The sequence below is a fragment of the Cydia strobilella genome, chromosome Z, assembly GCF_947568885.1.
Source record: "Cydia strobilella chromosome Z, ilCydStro3.1, whole genome shotgun sequence".
NCBI classification, from domain to species: Eukaryota; Metazoa; Arthropoda; class Insecta; order Lepidoptera; family Tortricidae; genus Cydia; species Cydia strobilella.
Window position 1 is genome coordinate 38,331,964 of NC_086068.1, and position 22,624 is coordinate 38,354,587.

Sequence of the window (22,624 nt, forward strand, 5' to 3'; positions counted from 1 at the left end):
GATTTTTGTATTTTCATCAACAACTCCATCATTTAAATAAATAAAGTGACATTTGATGAAGTGGAACTGCTGATGATGGTCAGAATGGAACTCTTCAACGACACATAGTTCACGTTTGGCGATTTATTCTCTTCGTTATGGAGCCAGACCCAAACTTGGACCTGGACTATTTTTTGAACTGCGATCCTCACAGAACCGAACTGCTATCAGAAAAGTGGGTTAGGTTAGGTTAGAACTGTGACCCTTACAGAAACGAAATGCTATCAGAACATTGGGTTAGGTTAGGTTAGAACCATGACCCTTACAGAAACGAAATTCTACTAGAAACGTGGGTGGTTTTACCTCCTTTTAGTTAGGCAAAAGATGCTGTCTTTTTCATATCATTGTCTGGAGTGCACCATCAACCTTTCAACGGCATCCCCCATTGAAGTTGGTTTTTTTTTCTTAAAAATTATTCTAATGTCAGGTGAAAAAAGGTTTTTCCGAGTCACTGACACCTGCTCTTTTACTGTAGGTCCCGGTAGCTTTTCCTAATCCAAATTTCACATGTCGAGACATGTGAAATTCGTCCATTATTAATTTATTACACACTCATTTTTCTTTGAGAAATGTGTCATGTAAATTACAAACCATTATTTTTGTTTTTCGGGTCTTCATATCGGGTGTCTTTGCTTTTAGTACGCCTTTAAATTGTTTCTTTTGGTACGTTGAACCATACCAACAGAAGCCCGCTTGTTGGTTTTGTACGCCAGGCAACCATCACTTTCTTTTTTGTCCAAGTTCAGATTTGAAGACTTCGTTCTGATTCTAAAAGTATACTCTTGCCTAAACGTTTTAATGACAGTTTGGATTGCACCAACACTGACATTTTCAAGCTTAGCAAGTTTTCTGTAAGTGATTGCTTTTATAGTACACCATTTGTCCACACATTTAACATAAATTTAAATTAGTTTATTGTTTCTTTATCAAAGTAAATGTCTGTCAACTTATATTTATACTAAACGATGTAGTCTTTATAACAATAATTTCTCATAAGTCAGTACAAGTCGACAATGTTACAAATATTTCGCCTTTGTGAACCCGTAACACAAAACAATAGGTACGCTGATTTGTCAGATAGCTTCCTACATAATAGGGAATATTACGCAAAACTGCGTAGCGGGAGCCACTAGCACACATTCAGAGGGTCTACTGCGAAATATGAAAATCTAAATTTCGTTATCTGCCTCTCTATCACTCTAGCATATGCTAGAACAAACAACGAAATGAATATTGGAACGATAGAGCAGCAGATAACGAAATTTATATTTTTGCGTTTCGCGGTAGGTCCCTGTAAACAAACCGCCTTGATGCATCAATGTCATATTCATTAGTATTAGCAACAAAATCTCTGTGAAAACTTGTCAAAAAACTGTTTAAGGCGTAGTATGTAATACTTACTCTATGACAAAACTTCCGTGAGACACTGACATATTAAATAATCTATAGGGTAGTTGTCAATTTTTTATGAATGGTATCAGTCGATCAAGTTTGTTTCCAGGATGAAATGCCTGTATGGGTAATGGGTAATGGGACCCATTGTCTTAAAGCAATACAAAAGTCACAAAAATGATACCTAGTCAAAGTCTGACAATCGCACTTTACTGACGAAACGCCCCTAACAAAATGGCAATACATCGTGACATTCGTGATGTCACGATGTAACGTAGCTAATTAGAAACCGCTTCGAATTTTCCATGTATGAAAAATGGAAATTACTGCGATTTTGTCTGTGAACTATTGCGATTATGTATTGTTGCTATACAATATTTTTTTACATAAAATGTAAAGAATCGAATGGTACCTTCCTTTTTGGAAGTTTAAAAAATACTTAAATTTTGAAACTAAGTTGTATTTTTAGGGTTCCGTAGCCAAATGGCAAAACACGGAACCCTTATAGATTCGTCATGTCTGTCTGTCTGTCCGTCCGTATGTCACAGCCACTTTTCTCTGAAACTATAAGAACTCATACTGTTGAAACTTGGTAAGTAGATATATTCTGTGAACCGCATTAAGATTTTCACACAAAAATAAAAAAATAACAATAAATTTTGGGGGTTCCCCATACTTGGAACTGACTCAAAAAAATTTTTTTTTTCATCAAACCCATACGTGGATGGATAGGTCTTCAAAAATGATATTGAGGTTTCTAACATAGTTTGTCTATCTATCTAATTCGAATTTTCCACTCATTTACTCTAAGGTTAGCTAGAAGAAATCCCTTATAGGGATAAGCTCGCCTTTGTACCTAAATTTATATGAATTTCATGTTAACAATTTTTGTTTTGTACAATAAAGTGATTTACTACTACTACTACTACTAATTTTTTTCTAAACAGAATAGTTTGCGCGAGAGACACTTCCAAAGTGGTAAAATGTGTGTCCCACCCCCCCTGTAACTTCTAAAATAAGAGAATGATAAAACTGAAAAAAATATATGATGTACATTAACCATGTAAACTTCCACCGAAAATTGGTTTGAACGAGATCTGGTAAGTAGTTTTTTTTAATACGTCAAAATCGTAAACCGCAATTTACCTTTCACTCACGTTTCTCATAAAAAATAGATTGTTAAAATTATGTAATGTACGGAACCCTCGGTGCGCGAGTCCGACTCGCACTTGGCCGATTTTTATGTTTTGAGGACAATTCTACAAGTATGTTTTAAACGGAGCAAAGGTGGTAAAGGGCGAAGGCGGGTCGTAGTTGGGCGGGGCAAAGACACGCCCACATAACCCACGCCCTTCTTCTACCTAAATTAGTATTGACGAATTACTAAAAAAAATTGCAACTATGTAATCTTTTGTTCGTTTGTAAATTAGATATTTGGGCGTTTTTACCGAATCGTGTACCATGCCGATAATGACATCTTTTTTAGGGTTCTGTACCCAAAGGGTAAAAACGGGACCCTTTTACTAAGACTCCGCTGTTCGTCTGTCCGTCTGTCTGTCACCAGGCTGTATCTCATGAACCGTGATAGCTAGACATTTGAAATTTTCACAGATACTAAAAAGTACGGAACCCTCGGTGCGCGAGTCTGACTCGCACTTGGCCGGTTTTTTTTTAAATATAATATTTAGTGGGAATGTTGATATCCAGAGTAAAAAAGATATGGTTCATCATATTAACGAAATAATTTTGGCCCAATACAAACTTAGCCTTACATTCATCATAATAAATGTGTAGTTCTCAAATGTTATGTGATTGAATCTTGTCAGCACTGTAATTACTACTATAATCGTCAGTGTATCATTATTAGTTTAGTACCTATCTACTATACCTACCACACATGTTATAAGTACCTCAATCCGATGACAATGCCACTTATACACTCTTGATTTATAAATCTTAGTGGGAATTGTCTCAGGATGTAGGTTGCACCTATTAATGTAAAAACCATTCTCTTCGTTTTATATTATCTTCCTATGTCTGTTTTTTTCCCCAATAAAGAAAAATAAAATAAAATAAGATACTCTAAAGTATTTGAGATTGTGTTTTGTTTCACACAATAAAACTTAGTTTTTTAATTATTAATTTATTTAACTGACATAGTCGTCAATGCCTGTCAGTTATGTAACGATTGAAATAATTCTGTGTTGTTTTACCTATTTCATTACCCCCCCCCCCCCCATATTTTTATACATTTAAATTTTAAAATTTCTAACATTTTTATGTAGTTTTATAATATAATGATGAGTTATACCGCAAACGTAAGGAAAAATCGACAGTGCTCGAATTTAGGTACCGAGAAGACATGTCAAAAATTCATAGGCCGGGGTTACATGTCGCGAGCTCTGCGATAAAACAAAATATATTTTTTTAATTATGTACTTCAGGAGTCTTTTCATAGAGACATAAACCCTTTTGAAAAGACACTCCTCATTTATTTACATATTATAACATTGGACTACTACTTTCGCATTTATTGTATTAGTAGGGATTCGGAGTAAGAAAATATTCCCAAACCAAGTCGTACTAACTTAGGTATCTTATTATAAATCACTAGACGACCCGCCCCGGCTTCGCACGGGTGGTTCAACTAATTTACACAAAACCTTTACAAATTATACATATAAACCTTCCTCTTGAATCACTATCTATTAGAAAAAAACCGCATCAACTGCAAGATCTAAGCATACATAGGGACAGACATACAGACAGCGGAAAGCGACTTTGTTTTATACTATGTAGTGATAAATCATTAATTCGTTAAAACACAGGTACAATAATTTGGTCTTATCAGCGATTGATAATAAACATGGATGACTAACTTCAAAAAAAATCAGCTTATAAAAGGCTACAAAATTAGAATACGCATGCTCACTAGCGGACCAATTGCAAAGTCAAAGTTTAGGTATGGGTTTTCTTCGACCAAGATTATGATTGGTCAATTTCACCGACCCGAAATACTATTGGTCTATTTTTAAATTAGTCGCTCTGATTGGCCGTAACCATGCCGTAACACTGTCACTTGAAAATACATGACAATGAAAACTGTCTCTTAGTAGACGGTTTTATGCAATATAGAACATGTTTTATATGCAATGTTTTTGTACGATCATTTATTATTTTATTTTTAAGTGAATAATGGGATAGATAATTTATGCATGGCCATGTACGTTTGTCACACGTAGTTATTTACGATACAAGCGCAATATTCGCAACGAGTGGCGAATTTTAAAACACGACCGAAGAGTGTTTGAAATCGACACGTCTTGCGAATTATCTTTTCGCACGTGCATCGTACAACGTTTTACAGTACATTTCGTCGCTGCGCGTACAAAAGTCGCCATGTGTTTTTAACCTACTTTACAGGAGACACAAAAAACTGTTTATTTCGATAATTATTGGACATAAATGAATCAATATTTTTGTGACAAAAGTATTTGCACTTTACCGTACATTAAGGAATTACATGAAAAAATATTTCAGTTTTAATAATATGAAAAAAAAACTTTTTCATAAATATGTCACATAGCGAGTTTTGTTTGGGTCATAAATAACCTCTAAGTGTCTTACCATTGCATGGTTAGATTTAATTGTTAAGGACCCTATACATTTTTTGTTCTTTATCGTCACATGGCTAATTAATAATATGATGTGAGCGTTCAATAAAACAGAAAAAAAATGCTATGTAAGTCAATATAATTGAATTTTATTCGTGAATTAATAATCTACGTACTTTTTTATTATAACTATTACTTTATGATCAATTTGTTTCAGTCAATATCTTTGAACTAAATATGTTTACCTAGGTAACTCATTTAAATTTGTTTGATAATTATTTGCTAGCCCAATAAGTAATCAAATAATATACATATATACGAAACAAGGAGAAAAACGATAAAAAACTATTTTTTCTAGTTTTGTAATCAAAATGTTGCCTTTAAAATCTTGAAATGTAAAAAGTCTCATCTCTTTAAGGACTCTCTTCTTCCTGCCCTTATCCCACGTTATGTGGGGTCGGCACAACAAGTTTTTATCTACCATTCTCCTCTATCTTTGGTCACCTCTGCACTCACTCCTTTCTTTCTCATATCCTCTTTCACACAATCCATCCATCGTTTTTTGGGTCCACCATCCGCTCTCCGTCCATCAGCATTCATCCCTAACATGGTTTTGCCTATGTGACATTCATCTTTCCTCGTTACATGCCCATACCACGGCGCGAACCTATATACTACTCCTCATCTTCTCCGTTACCGGTGCTACTTTCAAACTTCCCCTTATATACTTATTCAACAGTCAAATATCAGATGACAGTCTTATAATGGACTGTCATTGGTTTTCTCCTGCATTGCTTTATTAAGTAAGTAATCACAGTGAAGTTAGGTTGTTTTCATGATTCAAGTTGTCAAAAAATGGGTGATAATTAGAGGCTCTGGTACTCGCCGATGCGCACAGGGAGAGGGTCAGGTGCAGGGCCCTAAATGATTTCCCTGCACCCGATGAACTGCCGACGACGCGTCAACAAGGGCACGAACGGATGCAGCAAAGCTAGAAGAACAAGAAGGACTTTCGCTATGGATCTCATACCATAGAGGCACACTGCAGTCAAGAATGCAATCGTTGGGCCGTAGAGTGTCGCACCATGACGGCGGCTCTTGGATTAGGGAACGTTTCGCTGCGCAACGTATTAATGACTATGTTGGACAGCGAAAGGAAATGGAACGCAGTTGCCTTCTTCTGCTACACCGTCATTTCAAGGAAGGAGGCCGCGGAAACGGAGCGTGAGAATAGAGCTGAAGACGCGCACCCAAACCGGCGCAGACGGCGGTGAAGAAGATGGGCACAATTTGCTGTCCGCCTAAACCCCTAGCAGGGCCAGCGGGCTGTGGGGGTCCGCACTACACGGCGCTACACGATTGGCAGTGGGTCAATGACTCTCCTTTCCAGCGGTGTGGGTACTCCGGAGTAAGATAAGCCAGGGCCGCTGGAAGGAGTAGAATCTCAGGCATCCCGCACCTCCTTGAAAACGGTCAGAAGGGTGAGCGCCGGAGTGGATTTTAGTGGGTATGTCTCCTTTTCTCCTCTTACTAGGAGAGGATGGTTGCAGGAGGGTGTCCCACATATCCAAATGCCTCCCCAAGCCGGAGGGCCTTTGTCAACAAAAAAAAAAGATTATTAAGGAATTTCAAAAAAGTTGAGTTTTAAATAATTTCCGAAATAAACCTGCAATCAATTAAAAGTCGGGCTTTTGAAAATATAGGCAAAAAATATTAAGGTCAACTCTTCTTCCTCGCGTTATCCAAGCACTTTGCCACGGTTCATGGGACCCTGGGGTCTGCTTGACAACAGAACTAATCCCTAGTTTTTACGAAAGCGACTGCCATCTGACCTTCCAACCCAGAGGGGAAACTAGGCCTTATTGGGATTAGTCCGGTTTCCTCACTATGTTTTCCTTCACCGAAAAGCGACTGGTAAATATCAAATGATATTTTGTACATAAGTTCCGAAAAACTCATTGGTACGAGCGTGGGTTTGAACCCGCGACCTCCGGATTGAAAGTCGCACGCTCTTACAGCTAGGCCACTAGCGCTACACATGAAGCAATCATGTTTAGTAGGGACCTGTATACAACTTGAGGGTAGATAATAGTTTAATATACGGTAGACTCGATTGTTATAAGAAAATCCCGCTATGTATAGTAAAACGCACAGTCTAGAAACATAACATCGACTGCAACTAGTATAAAAATATAGCTATGTGCGAGAAACTACATATAGGGAGCAAGCGCATCTAATCATTTTTAAATAAACTTGTAGAAAATATCGCTATGTGTCAAGCATCACATAGCGAGCACACGTCTGTAATTGCTGTTCAAATAAGCTAATGTAGTTATGTGATTTATTCCAGTTAGCGATTATAGGAAGAGCATTCATTGTATGGGCGTCACATACCTACACCGTTGATATTTATAATGAAACGCATCCGTCTTTTTCAATCTGTCAAAAATATGCAAGCAACGTTACAAATGGTCAGATATCAATCTGTTCAATCTGTACAATGACCTACGAACTACGAACAAGATCAAAATATAACTTATTTATATGTATAAGAATACGATTTCAGTTTCATTTACATGGCAGATTTCGTCTATTCCTTTTAAAAATCCGCACTAATTTTACAGAATAGTAAGCGCTTTATTTATAAAGGTTTTTCTTGCCCGGTTCTAGTTTTTATCGCAGGATTTCACAAAATTCCCGTTTTATTTAGTGATTCTGTTTTCACCTTAATAATCTGGTCACTATAACGATTCGTTTCATGTATATTAGATGTAAGTATACGTCCGGTTTCATGGAGCACGCCCAAGTACTTAGCAAAATCGACGAAGTCCTTTGCAGGAAGCATGCATGTTTGAGGCCTTGGGCCCTTCGCGCACTATAATGCAAGAATTGCTGTTTTTGTTATTTTTGATAAGATAACTTACGTAGCCGCATTTATTTTATAAGTTATTGTTATTTGTTTTCGGTTACGGTGGGGTGGGGTGGGGCGAACATTTGCTAAACGTCTGCCGATGCCCATGTTTTATAAGTTATTGTTATTTGTTTTCGGTTACGGTGGGGTGGGGTGGGGCGAACATTTGCTAAACGTCTGCCGATGCCCATGTTTTATATTGTTATTTGTTTTCGGTTACGGTGGGGTGGGGTAGGGCGAACATTTGCTAAACGTCTGCCGATGCCCATGTTTTATAAGTTATTGTTATTTGTTTTCGGTTACGGTGGGGTGGGGCGAACATTTGCTAAACGTCTGCCGATGCCCATGTTTTATAAGTTATTGTTATTTGTTTTCGGTTACGGTGGGGTGGGGTGGGGCGAACATTTGCTAAACGTCTGCCGATGCCCATGTTTTATATTGTTATTTGTTTTCGGTTACGGTGGGGTGGGGTAGGGCGAACATTTGCTAAACGTCTGCCGATGCCCATGTTTTATAAGTTATTGTTATTTGTTTTCGGTTACGGTGGGGTGAGGCGAACATTTGCTAAACGTCTGTCGATGCCCATGTTTTCAAGTTTTCCTCAACTGTCATATTTGAATGTCCTTCTGGGCTCTCTGTAAGATTTTGTGTCTCATCCGGCGGTCACTTTCTTTAAACGAGCTCTTTCAGAAAAAACTAGCTAAAGCTGGACTGTTTCCCTGAACCAAGCATTCTAGCAGTATTTTTTGTAAACAAAAATAAATAAATAAACAGAGCTTTAGCTCTCACCCATTTCCACAAAATGTTTCACTATCTTTGGTTTCTGCCATACGGAATGTGTCCCCTAAAAATTACATACAGTCTCGTGACGTCGTTTTTCACTATTGACCATAATATTAAGAGAAAGAATCCAATCCCTATGAAACCTATCGGATCAATTAACAGATAGATATATAGACATTGAATTGGCAGAATCAGAATCCGAACGTTTATTGGTAAAAGCAATATATTTTATTTTGGCAGTTATATATAAGGTCAAGTGGGGTAAGAGAAACATAGTTTATTTTACTCGGGGCAAGAGTAACAATATGAGGATTACCTACAAGTGTTATTCTTGCCCCAGTGTTTGTCTTACCCCATCTGACCTTGATTAGTATTTTTTTTTACATTTTACACATCATAACTTGTCCGCGTTTTATTCCGCATACGTTCGTGCAGTTCTGAATGGTGGAACAGTCGCCCATGATGCAGACGGTCAATGACTCTGTGCGAGCAGAACAGCAATATGATTCGCGCGCGCGTGCAATAGAGACAGGGAGTGGCTGGTCACGGTGCGAGATTCCTCGTGTTAAGCTCCTTTCTTTAGCGGATGACACTACACTACGCAAACGCATCAATTATATATAGGTATATACCATGCATTAACAACATTTTAAGAATTTCTAATTAGTACGATCCCTAAAACCAATTTAAACTCAATCTTAAATACTGATAGCTTTTTGATGAATAAAACTATAAGCAATATCAGGCGTTAAGGCAGGAGTGGCCCCATAATGCTTTTATCAAAATTAACAGGCGCGCCCCTGCTCGACGCACCCAACTCGTAAAATGTGAAACATCACGGTTTCATGGCGTAGCTCCCAGTACAGCGGCGCCCGCCTTTTGACCACACCTTGCAACCAACACTACTCACCCCCTTCATGTCTGTGCCAGTAAGTAGTAACGGTTTATTCTCGAAGCCGGCACGAACTGACAATTTTGACAGCTCAATACAAATCTCACCAGCTTTATGAATCTACCTATAATTCTCTAAAGGCTAATCGAGGCAAAGTCAATTAGGGGCACAAGTCAATTAGAAACTTACAGATTATACTGGTTTCAATTGTCTCTTCTATTGACATTAGGTCTTTCGCAGCGATGTAGTTTGTCTAAGTTGTATGTTAAAATAGTTGAAGTTATGAATTCATAATGTAATAGAAAAATATTTTTTTATATAACTCGACTAAGATAATATACACGACCGACCGCTCTAAAGGCATTTTAAGATAAATTAAATAAATGAGTATGAGTATGAATAAGAGTTTACATTTATGGCAAATGTCGACTCCATAGCTTGCTATTAGTCTTACCATGCGACAAAAACTCCGATGCCTGATAATGTATTTCTGTTGCCGCTATAACAACAAATACTAAAAACAGAATAAAATAAATATTTACGTGGGGCTCCCATACAACAAACGTGACCTTTTTGCCGTTTTTTGCGTAATGGTACGGAACGCTTTGTGAGCGAGACCGACTCGCACTTGGCCGGTTTTTGTTGCCAATCTATCAATGTTAAGTACCCATTTCAATTTGTTTAACTACCCGAATTCGGTTAATTAATTAAAATACATTTAACAATTATGCAAAACAAGCTAAAAAACTCCTAACCTCCTAACTCCTCTGGAGTTGCAGGCGTACATAGGCTATGGAGACTGCTTAACATCAGGTGGGCCGTATGCTTGTTTGCCACCGACGTAGTATAAATATATAAAAAAAAAAACCGATTCATTATAATTAAACATTATATATAATCAGAAAATGTTATACTTAGATATATCTCCCAACCCAACTACCTCAGCCTAGAGACGTCTGACAAAAACATTTAAATATTTGGATAGTTTGGAGCACAACACCCCACTTATCATTAAAAAGGTCAGCATCTAATCCTCATCATTATCAGTGATTATTAATTTATAACGAGAAAAATACCTATATAATGGATACCTACTTCATATCCTCGAACTTGGTATGATAATAAAGACAAATAAGAGGTATAGGTACTACAACTCCCTTAAGGGATAAGTTCGCCTTTGTACAAATGATGCGTTTTTCTCGTGTTTTATGTTTATTTTGTACAATAAAGAGTTTTACTACTACTACTACTACTACTACTACTACAACTACATAACAACAAGTAATGAAAACCGGATTAGTCATAAAGAAAAAACATTGAATAAAAATTTTGCAATGAACCCTAAGGGCGAGAATCCAATTTATAACAGGCAATTTTTTGCCAGTGTCCAATTATTTCGCCCTAGCATTTTGCCCTTAGAATGGTCTTCCGCTCCATAACAATACCGCTGCCGCTGGGAGTAAATTTTCTTAAATGCCACATGATGCGGTTTTTTTTATGAAGCCTTCTTACAAAACAGCAATTTATTTTATATTTGAGCTCATTTGGTAGTTTACACATAAATAAAATAAAAAAAAATTATTGACAAAAGCAAGTACAAAATAGTTTTTGAAGTCCCTGACTTCTGAGCTAGGTATAAACCTGTGTTACAGAAGTCAGTGTCCTCTCCCAGACAATGGAAACTGTATAGAAAACAGGAAATAATATATTATAGCTTATTAACTACATTTACATTTTCAATTTCAATTTTTACTTTCTACATTTAAAGTAAATAATTTTATTATAAAGATTGTTTCTATGCTAAAAACAATACCTTTCTATTTGTACAGATCACACATAAACTCATAACATAATAATTATATACCACAATATACATTATTATATTTAGAGGTCCCACTAGTTACCACCAAGTTGTTAGGGGTCGTCCAGAAATCATGTGATCATATTTAGCCTATTTTCGACCCCTCCTCCCCCTTGGTGATATTTGGTGATCTGAACGCAATCCCCCCCCCCCCCCCCGCCACAAGATCACGTGATAATTATGATGCGGGTATATTATACCCTTAGACGCTAAGCAAATCTAATGCTAATGTCGTTTCTACTGTATTGCGTATATGTTCGAGATGCTATCTCTCAAATACAGGCGTCGTAAAAATCTGCTTATCACTTATGTCAAAGATAGATATAACTCCGTAATAGATGGATACAGTCTAAGCAAAAAACGTGCCTCGAAAATCAAGAAAATTTGATTCTCGTTCAGAGGGCGCTACTAGTTTTGGCCTACAGTCGTATAGATGGCGTTGACGGTTTCGTTTGTTATTTAACAATTTTAACGCATATCAGTGGAAGAACATGGGTCAAATCATCAAAATAATTATGCAAATAAAAAAAATCATTTATCTATATTTAAATACATTGGTGGAAACGGGAGTTGGAAGGGGCAGACCTCGGCGGACTTTCGCTGATCAGATCGGGGAAATCCTGAAGAAAGGCCAGGTCAAGAGCACCCTAAACCGGCGAGCGTGTATGAGGAATGTTATGAAAGTGAAGGAAGCGAAAGAGGTATGTCAGGATCGTAGCAAGTGGAAATCCGTAGTCTCTGCCTACCCCTCCGGGAAATAGGCGTGATTATATGTATGTATGTATGTATGTATGTATGTATGTATGTAAATACATTTTATCGTATTTTTACAAATCTTCAATTTTAGTTTTAAAGTGTGTCGACAGATGGCAGTGAATTTACTGGGGTTACAAAATTTACTATGACAGTACCGCTCTAGTATAAGTTACTCTATGCTTATGTACATGTACATTCATATGTATTCATTCGGTTTTGATAGCCATAGCGGAGGATTGAGAAAAAACGTCTCATAGCTCCCGCAGATTGTGACAGTTCTATTTTTCCCGCTTAGAAAAAAAATTACACGTGATATCTTCTCTGCAATGTTGTTACTTGTTACCTTAACAACGGTTGTTTCCTGTCAGACAAAAATAAATGTCGTAAACAGATATATGAGCATATTTACTCTCTATTAATTCTAAAGTGGTAGCTGTTTAAAAATGAAGCAAGCCTACCTATTAAAACACCTTTCAAATTTTGAAAATATATTGGTAATTTTTATATTGTTTACGAAAAACATGTTCGGTGGCCCTGCAGATTCGTGCGATATCCCGCCAAAGGCATCTGAGACGAATTAGAGCGCATCTTTAGAGGTACGTGCGTAGACAAAGACAAGACATACAACCTATGCCTGAAATTCATCAGCTACTTACAAGAAAACCCAAATCACTTTATTTTAAAGAATATCTGGACCAAACTGCAATTCTCCTAATGTGTATAATCCTGGACACTTTACCTCCGGAATATCTTAAATTCAAGCTCTTAATGTCAAAGAAGGAATTGAGAACCTGGCAAGTCAGTTAATTGAGTTATTCTATGTAAGCAATGTATGGGAAAATGAAACAAATTAATAAAGTTTTCAAACCTGTGTGGCGTGATATATATGGGTGTACTCTTTAAAATACAGCACTCTTCCCTCCCCTCCACCTGACGCTCGACCCCCCACCTTGAAATGTGTCCCTGTGGGTGGTTTTTTGACATTCTCACAAAAACTATAATAGATATCAAAAAAGTGTCAAGGACAGAATTAATTTTTATTTTATTTTATTTATTTGGTTCACCAACAACTGTTTACACTGGCACAGAAAGAGAGAATACATGCAAGCACTTTAGTGATATTCTAAGTGCAACAATCACTTAAAGGTATACACAGCATGCATTTGATACAGGAATAATCAAACAAGATCCGACAATATATACTTAATAAATATAGATAATACAATGTTACTCACTACAAATGTTTCAGTATACTAGTTGTGGATAGACAATTATGTACTGATTTTTTGAATTTGCTTAGCGAATCAAAGTGTATATCCGTATGATCACTACATGCATTCAGAATCTTACATAACCGCGGTATGGGTGAGTTGCTGCCAAGAACAGTTCGTCTAAGAGGTGGACAGAGAGGAGTATTGGTTTTCGTGGAGTTCGAGATGGAGCACGGAAAGACAGAAGCTCTAATATTTGTGGACAATCTATTTTGAACCTCATCAGTTTGTACAAGAAAATGGCATCTGCAATTCTACTACGTATTTCTAAAGAACTATATTCGCTGACTGAAAATATTTGAAGACGATGTATTTTCAAAATAGCATAACTTCGTCAAACGAAGGAGTTTAAGAATAAGTAATACTTCATTTTAAAGAGCATATTAAAACTATGTACTAAAAGCAAACTAAATTTGGCGATATCTTAAGTTTTTTTTAAGAAAAGTTATCTTAGAAATGAATAAATCGTTAAATTCTAAAAAAATGCATCTTTGGTGACAGATTGCACAAAAACTATACGTGATAGCACTATAGTGTATAAGAGATTGATAGCAAATTTATTAGGGATCATTTCGTTCCTACACACTTTTTCTGTATCTTGAACGGTTTCCTTAAAAATTTAGAAAAACCGCGTTTCGGGCCCTTTGCGGTGTGGGGGGTGACGCAGAAGGGGGAGGGGTGGGGAGGGTTGATGAAAAATAACTTTGGTCTATAACGTACACATCTCAATATTTCCATTTGAAAAAGTCTTCCATTAATAATGCCGTAATTTCAGCTAATTTCCCTGAATTATGTCTTTGGTATTTGTGTGTCTACCTGTGACCTCGTAGCGTCGAAACAGATGCACCGATTTTAATGTGTTGTGTTTTGTTTGATAGCTTGCTTCACAGCGGTGAATTTTAGGTATATTTCATTAAAATCTGTCAAGCCGTCAAAATATAATGCACGTCGTCAAACGAGTATGGTTATTTTGTTATTTTAAGGTTATACAATAGGTACAAGTACTTAAAGCTTGAATACCGTCCAATTTGTACAAAAACATATAAGGCATTTTTTGTTCCAAATTTAATAAGGATTAATTCTGTCCTTGACACTTTTTTGATATCTATTATAGTTTTCGTGAGAATGTCAAAAAACCACCAACGGGGACACATCACACAGAGTGGTGAATTTTAAAGAGTACACCTATATGTATCATGTCACACAGGTTTGAAAACTTTATTAATTTGTTTGTCTGAAAACATATAATAACTAAATAACGCGAAAGAGTTCTAGGTCAGACTGAGATACAAGTCACAGAAGACGAGGCTGATGCAGCTTTGTACCTATACAAAGATAAACAAGGATAAAAAGAAAAACAATTTCAAGGAAAATCAGATACTGCAAGTAGCACAATCGGATTAAGTCTCACCTCGAAATCCTTCCAAAGATATGAAATTTGGTATGTATGTTAATTAAAGGTCTCTTTTTCATGTCCACACTATTTGACATTTGGGGACCTCGAGGAATCGCAGCCATCTTGGAAAATGTGTACCATCCTGGAGAAATTTGCGTTTTACTCTAAATATACGTTCTCTATGAAAATATGGTGTAAGGCAACATTAAAGCTTATTAAATTCTACACAAAAAAGTCCTAGATAACTTTGCGGAAAAAATACATCTTGTTATAGAAAATAATAGCTGAATCCAGATTTAGCGCTTATACCCTTTCAGGGGATATTCTCTTATTATGAAACTTGGAGGAATATGAATTCCGCTTTTGTCTATACATTTGTACACGTTCTACTCCAATATCAACATTTTACTCGACTGCGACTTAAACAGAAGGTAGGGTTATGGGTTTAAATACTGAAAATCAGTACAACCTGTAGCTCAGGATACTGGACGGATTTTTAAAAATGACATCCGTAGATTCCTCCTACCCTTTACAACCTGTTTACAGTTGTTTTATTAAAAAAAAAACAATACAACCACCATGATTAAGTATAACCTTTTGACTTCTGAGTCATATTTCTAGAAGAAAGCTCCGTTTTAGGGACATGGTGTTTTATACCTTTTTTGTGTAGAACTTAATAAGCTTTCGTTTCGCCATACACAGTATTCACATTAAACCCAGATATTCCGTGAAAAAAAGAAAAACGAAAAGACTTATACTTTTCAAGATGGCGTTTGTTCCCCGTGGTCCCCGAAGCTCCAATTTTATGACACGCAAACAGGGATCCCTGAAATTGTCAGTGTCAAATGTCATTACTGTCACTATTGTTTAAACCCCATTTAAGACCTAAAATCTGTTTTTGCAGTTACATTTTTAAGTCCTAAACATTTTTCCTCCAATATTTTAGTAAATTTGTATTGCATAGCACTCGTGTATCAGTTATGGATCTAATGATGTCTATTTTATTGAAATCCACTCAATAGTTTAGGCGCTAGGAGTAAAAATATGATTTAATATTCGGCGTCCTCTCAAGGTGGTTGTATTGATTTTTTTTAAATAAAACAACTGTAAACAGGTTGTGAAGGGCAGGAGGAATCTACCGATGTCATTTTAAAAAATCCGTCCAGTATCCTGAGCTACAGGGTGTACTGATTTTCAGTATTTAAACCCATAACTCTACTTTCTGTTTAAGTCGCAGTCGAGTAAAATGTTGATATTGGAGTAGAACGTGTACAAATGTATAGACAAAAGTGGAATTCATATTCCTCCAAGTTTCATATTAAGAGAATATCCCCTGAAAGGGTATAAGCGCTAAATCTGGATTCAGCTATTATTTTCTATAACAAGATTTACTTTTTTCGCAAAGATATCTAGGACTTATTTGAGTAGAATTTAATAACCTTTAATGTTGCCTTACACCATATTTTCATAGAGAGGGTATATTTAGAGTAAAACGCAAATTTCTCCAGGATGGTACACATTTTCCAAGATGGCTGCAATTCCTCGAGGTCCCCAAATGTCAAATAGTGTGGACATGAAAAAGAGACCTTTAATTAACATACATACCAAACCGAGGTGAGACTTAATCCGATTGTGCTTAAGTACTTACACCGGCTTTACTATCTTGTATATAAGTTGTATACCAAATTGAAAGCAATAAACATACTTATTTTATTGTTAGGTTTTTTTTTTCATTCTTTTTAAACCTTTTCTACATAATATAAGGTTTTTTTTTTATAAACTGATCGGCGATTGGCCCTAGTCACACCTGATGGAAAGTGAAGACAGGGCCTAAGATGGAGCTCACCGGTTCAGTAACTGTCTCCGGCGCGCCTCACTCTAAAATTTATATCTGCATACATCTAGCAAATATACAAGTTTGGTGTCTTTTTCGTGTAATTCGAGGACGAAGAATTCATTTCCGTGACTAAATTTTCACTCACTCATACAAAAAATACGAGATATTAAAAAAAAAATACACTTTCTTTTTCGAAAATCCTCTACAGAATAGGGATGATGACATATGTTCAATTAAAAAAAATCTAGTAACATAGAAAGCAAATGAGCAATTTATCACAATAATGTAGATATTAAAATAATATATGGAATTAATACAAAAATACAGGACTTGAAAGTTTCAAAATTTTAGTAATTTTTCAACTTCCAAAAAGGAAAAAAGTAAGGGTACCATTCGATTCCTTACATTTTATCCAAAAAAATATTGTACAACAACTATATACATAAACGCAATATTTCACTGACAAAAACGCAATTTTTTTATTTTGTCCATACATTCAAAATAGGCTCTTAGTGAACTTGACGTCACGTTCACTTATCGTTTTGTTAGAAGCGTTTCGCGAGTGAAGTACGACTGTCGGGCTTTGACTATCATTTCTGACTTCTGTATTGCTTTAATGGTTTAATGCAATGGGGGATAGACATTTGATCCTAAAAATAAACCTGATCGATTGATAAGATTAATAAAAATTTGTCATCTAGCCTATTAAAACTATGGCGATTTGCTTTAGAAAAAAAAATACCTGTGAATAGCCCAGTTATCCTACTATATAGAATTGTGAACTTGTCAAATATATTTCTTTTATAACTCTGTTAAAAAAAATGTTTTGTGAGGCGCGGCGTACCTGCTTTGTAAAAGCGGTATGCAGCTTTTAGGATATTTAAGTATGTTAAGATGATTTCTGATAAGTTGTTATTCTTCTGGTTGTAGACTACTTTAATAAATTACTTCTGGACGTGATATATATACAAATATTAATTAAATCCATACTAATACTATAAATGCGAAAGTGTGTCTGTCTGTCTGTTACCTCTCTTCACGCTTAAACCGCTAAACCGATTTAGTTGAAATTAGGTATACAGATAGTTGAGTCCCCGGAATGGACATAGGATACTTTTTATCCCAGAACTTACCCCTCAAGGGGGTGAAAAGCGGGTGGAAATTTGTATGGGGAATCAATAACCGCTGAACCGATTTAGATGAAACTTGGTATGGGGATAGTTTGAGCTGTGGGGAAGGATATAGAATTTTTATTCCCGAAATCATCCCTTAAGAGTATAAAAATGGGGTGGAAATTTATAGAGTGGACCAATTTAGGGGTAAAAACAGGATGGATTTAAAAGCAAATTTGTTTAAAAATTAAGATACCCAAATTACTAATTACACGCAGACGAAGTCGCAGGCAAAAGCTAGTATATAAACAAAGATGTTGGGAAAACCAGCCAGTAGAGTTATTATAAATTAGCTTTTGCCCGCGACTTCGTCTGCGTAGAGTCAGTAATTTGGGTAAATTATTTTTATCCAATATGCTTTTTACCGATTTTACATACCAATTTCCACCCCCTTTTCACCCCCTTAAAGAATGTTTTCTGGGATAAAAACTACTCTATGTCCTTCCCCGGGACTCAAACTATCTGTATACCAAATTTCAACTAAATCGGTTCAGCGGTTTAAGCGTGAAGAGGTAACAGACAGACAGACACACTTTCGCATTTATAATGTTAGTATGGATGTGATAAAATTAACATAGATGTTTGACAAAAAATGCGGGTTAAAATAAGATAATAGTTCGCAATTGCCACTACATACACATAGGCCCGTGCATTTTAGTTTTTTTTAACGCAGTTGCACCTCCCTGCGCATTTTGTTTTGCAGCGGCAACGAATAAGCTCACTCTAAACAAGCAGCAGCCGCCGCAGGTAGGCTTGTCCATATGGGCTCCCAATAACCATTTTGTTTGGACCAGCCCCAGTCAGCAGGGCATGGTAACTGGTGCTGAGGGGCTATAATCTGTCCCCAAACATAGCCTCCTTGGTAAACTGCACGGAGAATATGTTTACGTAACGCATCTTCTGTTGGAGGCAGGTTCTTTAACTGGAGATTTCTTCGGCACTCATTTACACTCGTACATGTACCTGATCTGAAATCAGTAACAAAATGCATAGTGTTAAAAAAATGTCTAGGGACCAATTCACACCTCGTAATTTAAATCTGTTCAGACTTAATATTGTAAGACTTACTAGTCATACAAGACAATAATATTTTTTTCCAATATTAGCAACGCCACAGAATAACTAATAGTACTACCGTCTGCTCAATATCGCCTTGTTTGCCGTATTTAAATCCCTCCGTTACAGCAGGATATGCGCTCCAAGCTTGAAATACGCTTTTTTTCCCCTTTCCACACAAAAAAGAAACAGTGAGTGTCGCAACCTGAAAAGGCGTGGAAGAATGGCAAGACTTCTGCCCTTTCTGGTCCTGTAAAATAAATTATATATCTGTACGTTACAAATAAAATCATATATTTGAAGGAAGTTTGCAGCACGTGACGTGACCAATTGCCCAGGTGACCATGTGGCTAATGCTGTAACCCAAGGTCACACAAAAATTACGCTACGCACAGTTGATACTGATGTTGTTGTTCTCGCAGTTGCATGTATATCACAATTACCGGAGCTCCAGGAACTTGGGTACAAGTTGGCACAGGAAAGAATTACCAGTTCCTCTCGTGCCATGCTATTGCCAGCTTCTTTAGGTAAATTTTGTAGTTCCTACATTAATTAAAAATAAAATAAATATGTCACCGCAGTCCGAGACAGGTCATCTGGGCAATTGGTCACGTGCTGCAAACTTTTTTTAAATATATGATTTTATTTGTAACGCATAGATATATAATTTATTTTAAAGGACCAGATAGGACAAAAGTCTTGCCATTCTTCCACGCCTTTTCAGGTTGCGACACTGTTTCTTTTTTGTGTGGAAAGGGGAAAAAAGCGTATTTTAAGCTTGGAGCGCATATCCTGCTGTAACGGAGGGATTTAAATACGGCAAACAAGGCAATATGGAGCAGACGTTGCCAGTATTGGAAAAAAGTTGTTATTGTCTTGTATCACAAGAAGGAGTCTTACAATATTGTCTGAACAGATTTGAATTACGAGGTGTGAATTGGTCTCTAGACATTATTTGAACACTATGCATTTTGTTACTGATTTCAGATCAGGTACAAGGTACGAGGTACGAGTGTAAATGAGTGCCGACTGCCTCCAACGGAAAATGCGCTACGTAAACATATTCTCCGTGCAGTTTACCAGGGAGGCTATGTTTGGGGACAGATTATAGCCCATCAGCAACAGCTACCATGCCCTGCTGACTGGGGCTGGTCCAAACAAAATGGTTATTATGAGCCCATATTGACAAGCCTACCTGCGGCGGCTGCTGCTTGTTTAGAGATTATCCGTTGCCGCTGCAAAACAAAATTCGCAGGGTGCACCTGCGTTAAAAAAAATTGCACGGACCTATGTACATGTAGTGGCAATTGCGAACAATAGATATCTTATTTTAACCCGCATTTTTTGTCAAACATCTATGTTAAGTTTATCACATTTCTAATAGCTCTACTGGCGCTTTCGCAACATCTTTATTTATATATTTAATTTATATTTGAATATATGTCACATCCAGAAGTAATTTATTAATGTAATCTACAACCAGAAAAATAACAACTTATCAGAAATCATCTAAACATACTTAAAAATCCTAAAAGCTGCATACCGCTTTCGCTTTTACAGCGCAGGTACGCCGCGCGACATAATGTTTTTTTTTAACAGAGTTATAAAAGAAAAATGTTTGACAAGTTTATTATTGTATATAGTAGGATAACTGGGCTATTCACAGGTTTCTAGAGTAAATCGCGATAGTTTTAATTCTGTAGAGGATTTTCAAAAAAAAAGTGTAAAGATTTTTTTTTGTATTTTGAATTTCTCGTATTTTTTGTATGGGTGAGTGAAAATTTAGTCACAGACATGAATTTTTTATCCTCGAATTACACGAAAAAGACACCAAACTTGATATATTTGCTAGTTGTATGCAGTGCAGCGCGCCGGAGACTCCCCCCCCCCCCTCCCCTGCCCACCTGCTGGGGGGGACCTCGTGGCAACCGGGCTAAATCAGCTCAGATCACCCCCAGGAACACCTGTTCCAAGCGGTTTGCTTTGCCTCAAAAACGCAAGGTCCCCTTAGAAAACGGGATCTAAAATCTCCCTAATATTATGTAGAACGAAAGTACACGTATGGATGGATGCATATGTAGTTGTGCATGCACACATACATACTCAGTTTCAGGATGAAGTAAGAGATGGCGCTTTCAAATGAGTTTCCATAAAATGCTTCAAGAGGGCTCTCTTTACCTATATACTTACTTTACTCTTTGCTGTTAAGTAAGCAAGTAAGTAAGTAAATATTCTTTATTGCACCAAAATTATACATTTTACATACATGTAAAACTACAAAGAAATATTTAAAGAAAAAATAGAACCAGGTAACAACAGGCGGTCTTATCGCTAAAAAGCGATCTCTTCCAGACAACCTTTGGGTAGCAGGAAATGTAGAACTCATACAAAAGTCAACAGGTAGTGCAAAGAGCTAAATATGGAGACTATTAAACACAAACACACATACTACAATTACTACTTATACATATAAGTATTAAAACGAAACCTAACACACAAATAAATATACAATACAATATATATATATAATATATATTTATACAAGCATATATACAATATATAAAATGGCAACTTAAGGCAGAGATAGAAAGTATAGTTTTAGCTGATTTTTGAATATGGGGAGAGATTTAGCTAATCTTAATTCTACTGGTAAAGCATTCCACAGCCGAACAGCCCGGAAGGTAAAAGAGCTATTATAAAATTTAGAAGTAGATGAGGGAGAAGCAAGAATATGAGTCTGAGAACATCTGATAGAAGAGAGATACTTGAAACGCTCTTTGAGATAAGGTGGTGTAGCGGGGTTAAAGAGAATGCCATAGAGAAGGGCGAGAACATGAGAATCACGGCGAAGACGAATAGGAAGCCACTTGAGCTGAGAACGGAACTGTGACACATGGTCAAATTTGCGCAGACCAAATATAAACCTTATACCGAGATTCTGGAGGCGCTCGAGCTTAAGGTTAAGGTTTTGATCTGTCAGCTGTCAGTGACATTTCTGGTCCAAACATGTCAAGGACACGAAATTAATATCAGAATCGGGCTCCAAGGCATAAGTTGTCGCATTTATTTCAATATACGCTTTGCTCGTATCGTACACCATGCACACCCTCAATTAAATTGATTACAAAATGTCATATTCAAACAATCAAATCCGCATTCCTCTGCTTTCTATTATTTTGTGGCCTTTTTAACTTTTCAATACTACAAGTCTTGCATTTCTTAGTAAAAAGACGTAAGTACTGTGAAGATAGTCCCTTTAGTTACTCATGGATCTACAAAAAAGCCCTCTTGTGAAACGTCTGCTTGTTGTGATGAATTGCGACTACGACACCCTACCCTGTTTTTATTAAAAGACGGACCGAAAAATACACCATGTAGGTCTTACAATGGAGTTACTAACTCTCAATCACGCCTCGGCTACGTAACACTTGCTCAGAGCGTGGACGCTCCAACGCTGATGCCGACCATTTTAGATTTTGGAACTTTTATATATATATTTTTTTTTTAATTTTTTTTTTATTTAATACTACGTCGGTGGCAAACAAGCATACGGCCCGCCTGATGTTAAGCAGTCTCCGTAGCCTATGTACACCTGCAACTCCAGAGGAGATACATGCGCGTTGCCGACCCTAACACTCCTCTCC

At 36.8% G+C, this 22,624-nt stretch overlaps 1 protein-coding gene and 1 long non-coding RNA gene across 7 annotated transcripts in view; both read right to left on the reverse strand.

The window, feature by feature from the left end:
- LOC134754820 (maternal protein pumilio) overlaps positions 1-22,624 on the reverse strand; it is a 528,457-nt gene that overhangs the window by 64,452 nt on the left and 441,381 nt on the right. The window lies entirely within an intron of this gene.
- LOC134754973 (uncharacterized) overlaps positions 22,477-22,624 on the reverse strand; it is a 164,309-nt gene continuing 164,161 nt past the window's right edge. For both annotated transcript variants that reach the window (XR_010128990.1, XR_010128989.1), the window contains exon 2: positions 22,477-22,615. This is a non-coding gene — a long non-coding RNA (uncharacterized LOC134754973). The remainder of the gene's footprint in view (positions 22,616-22,624) is intronic.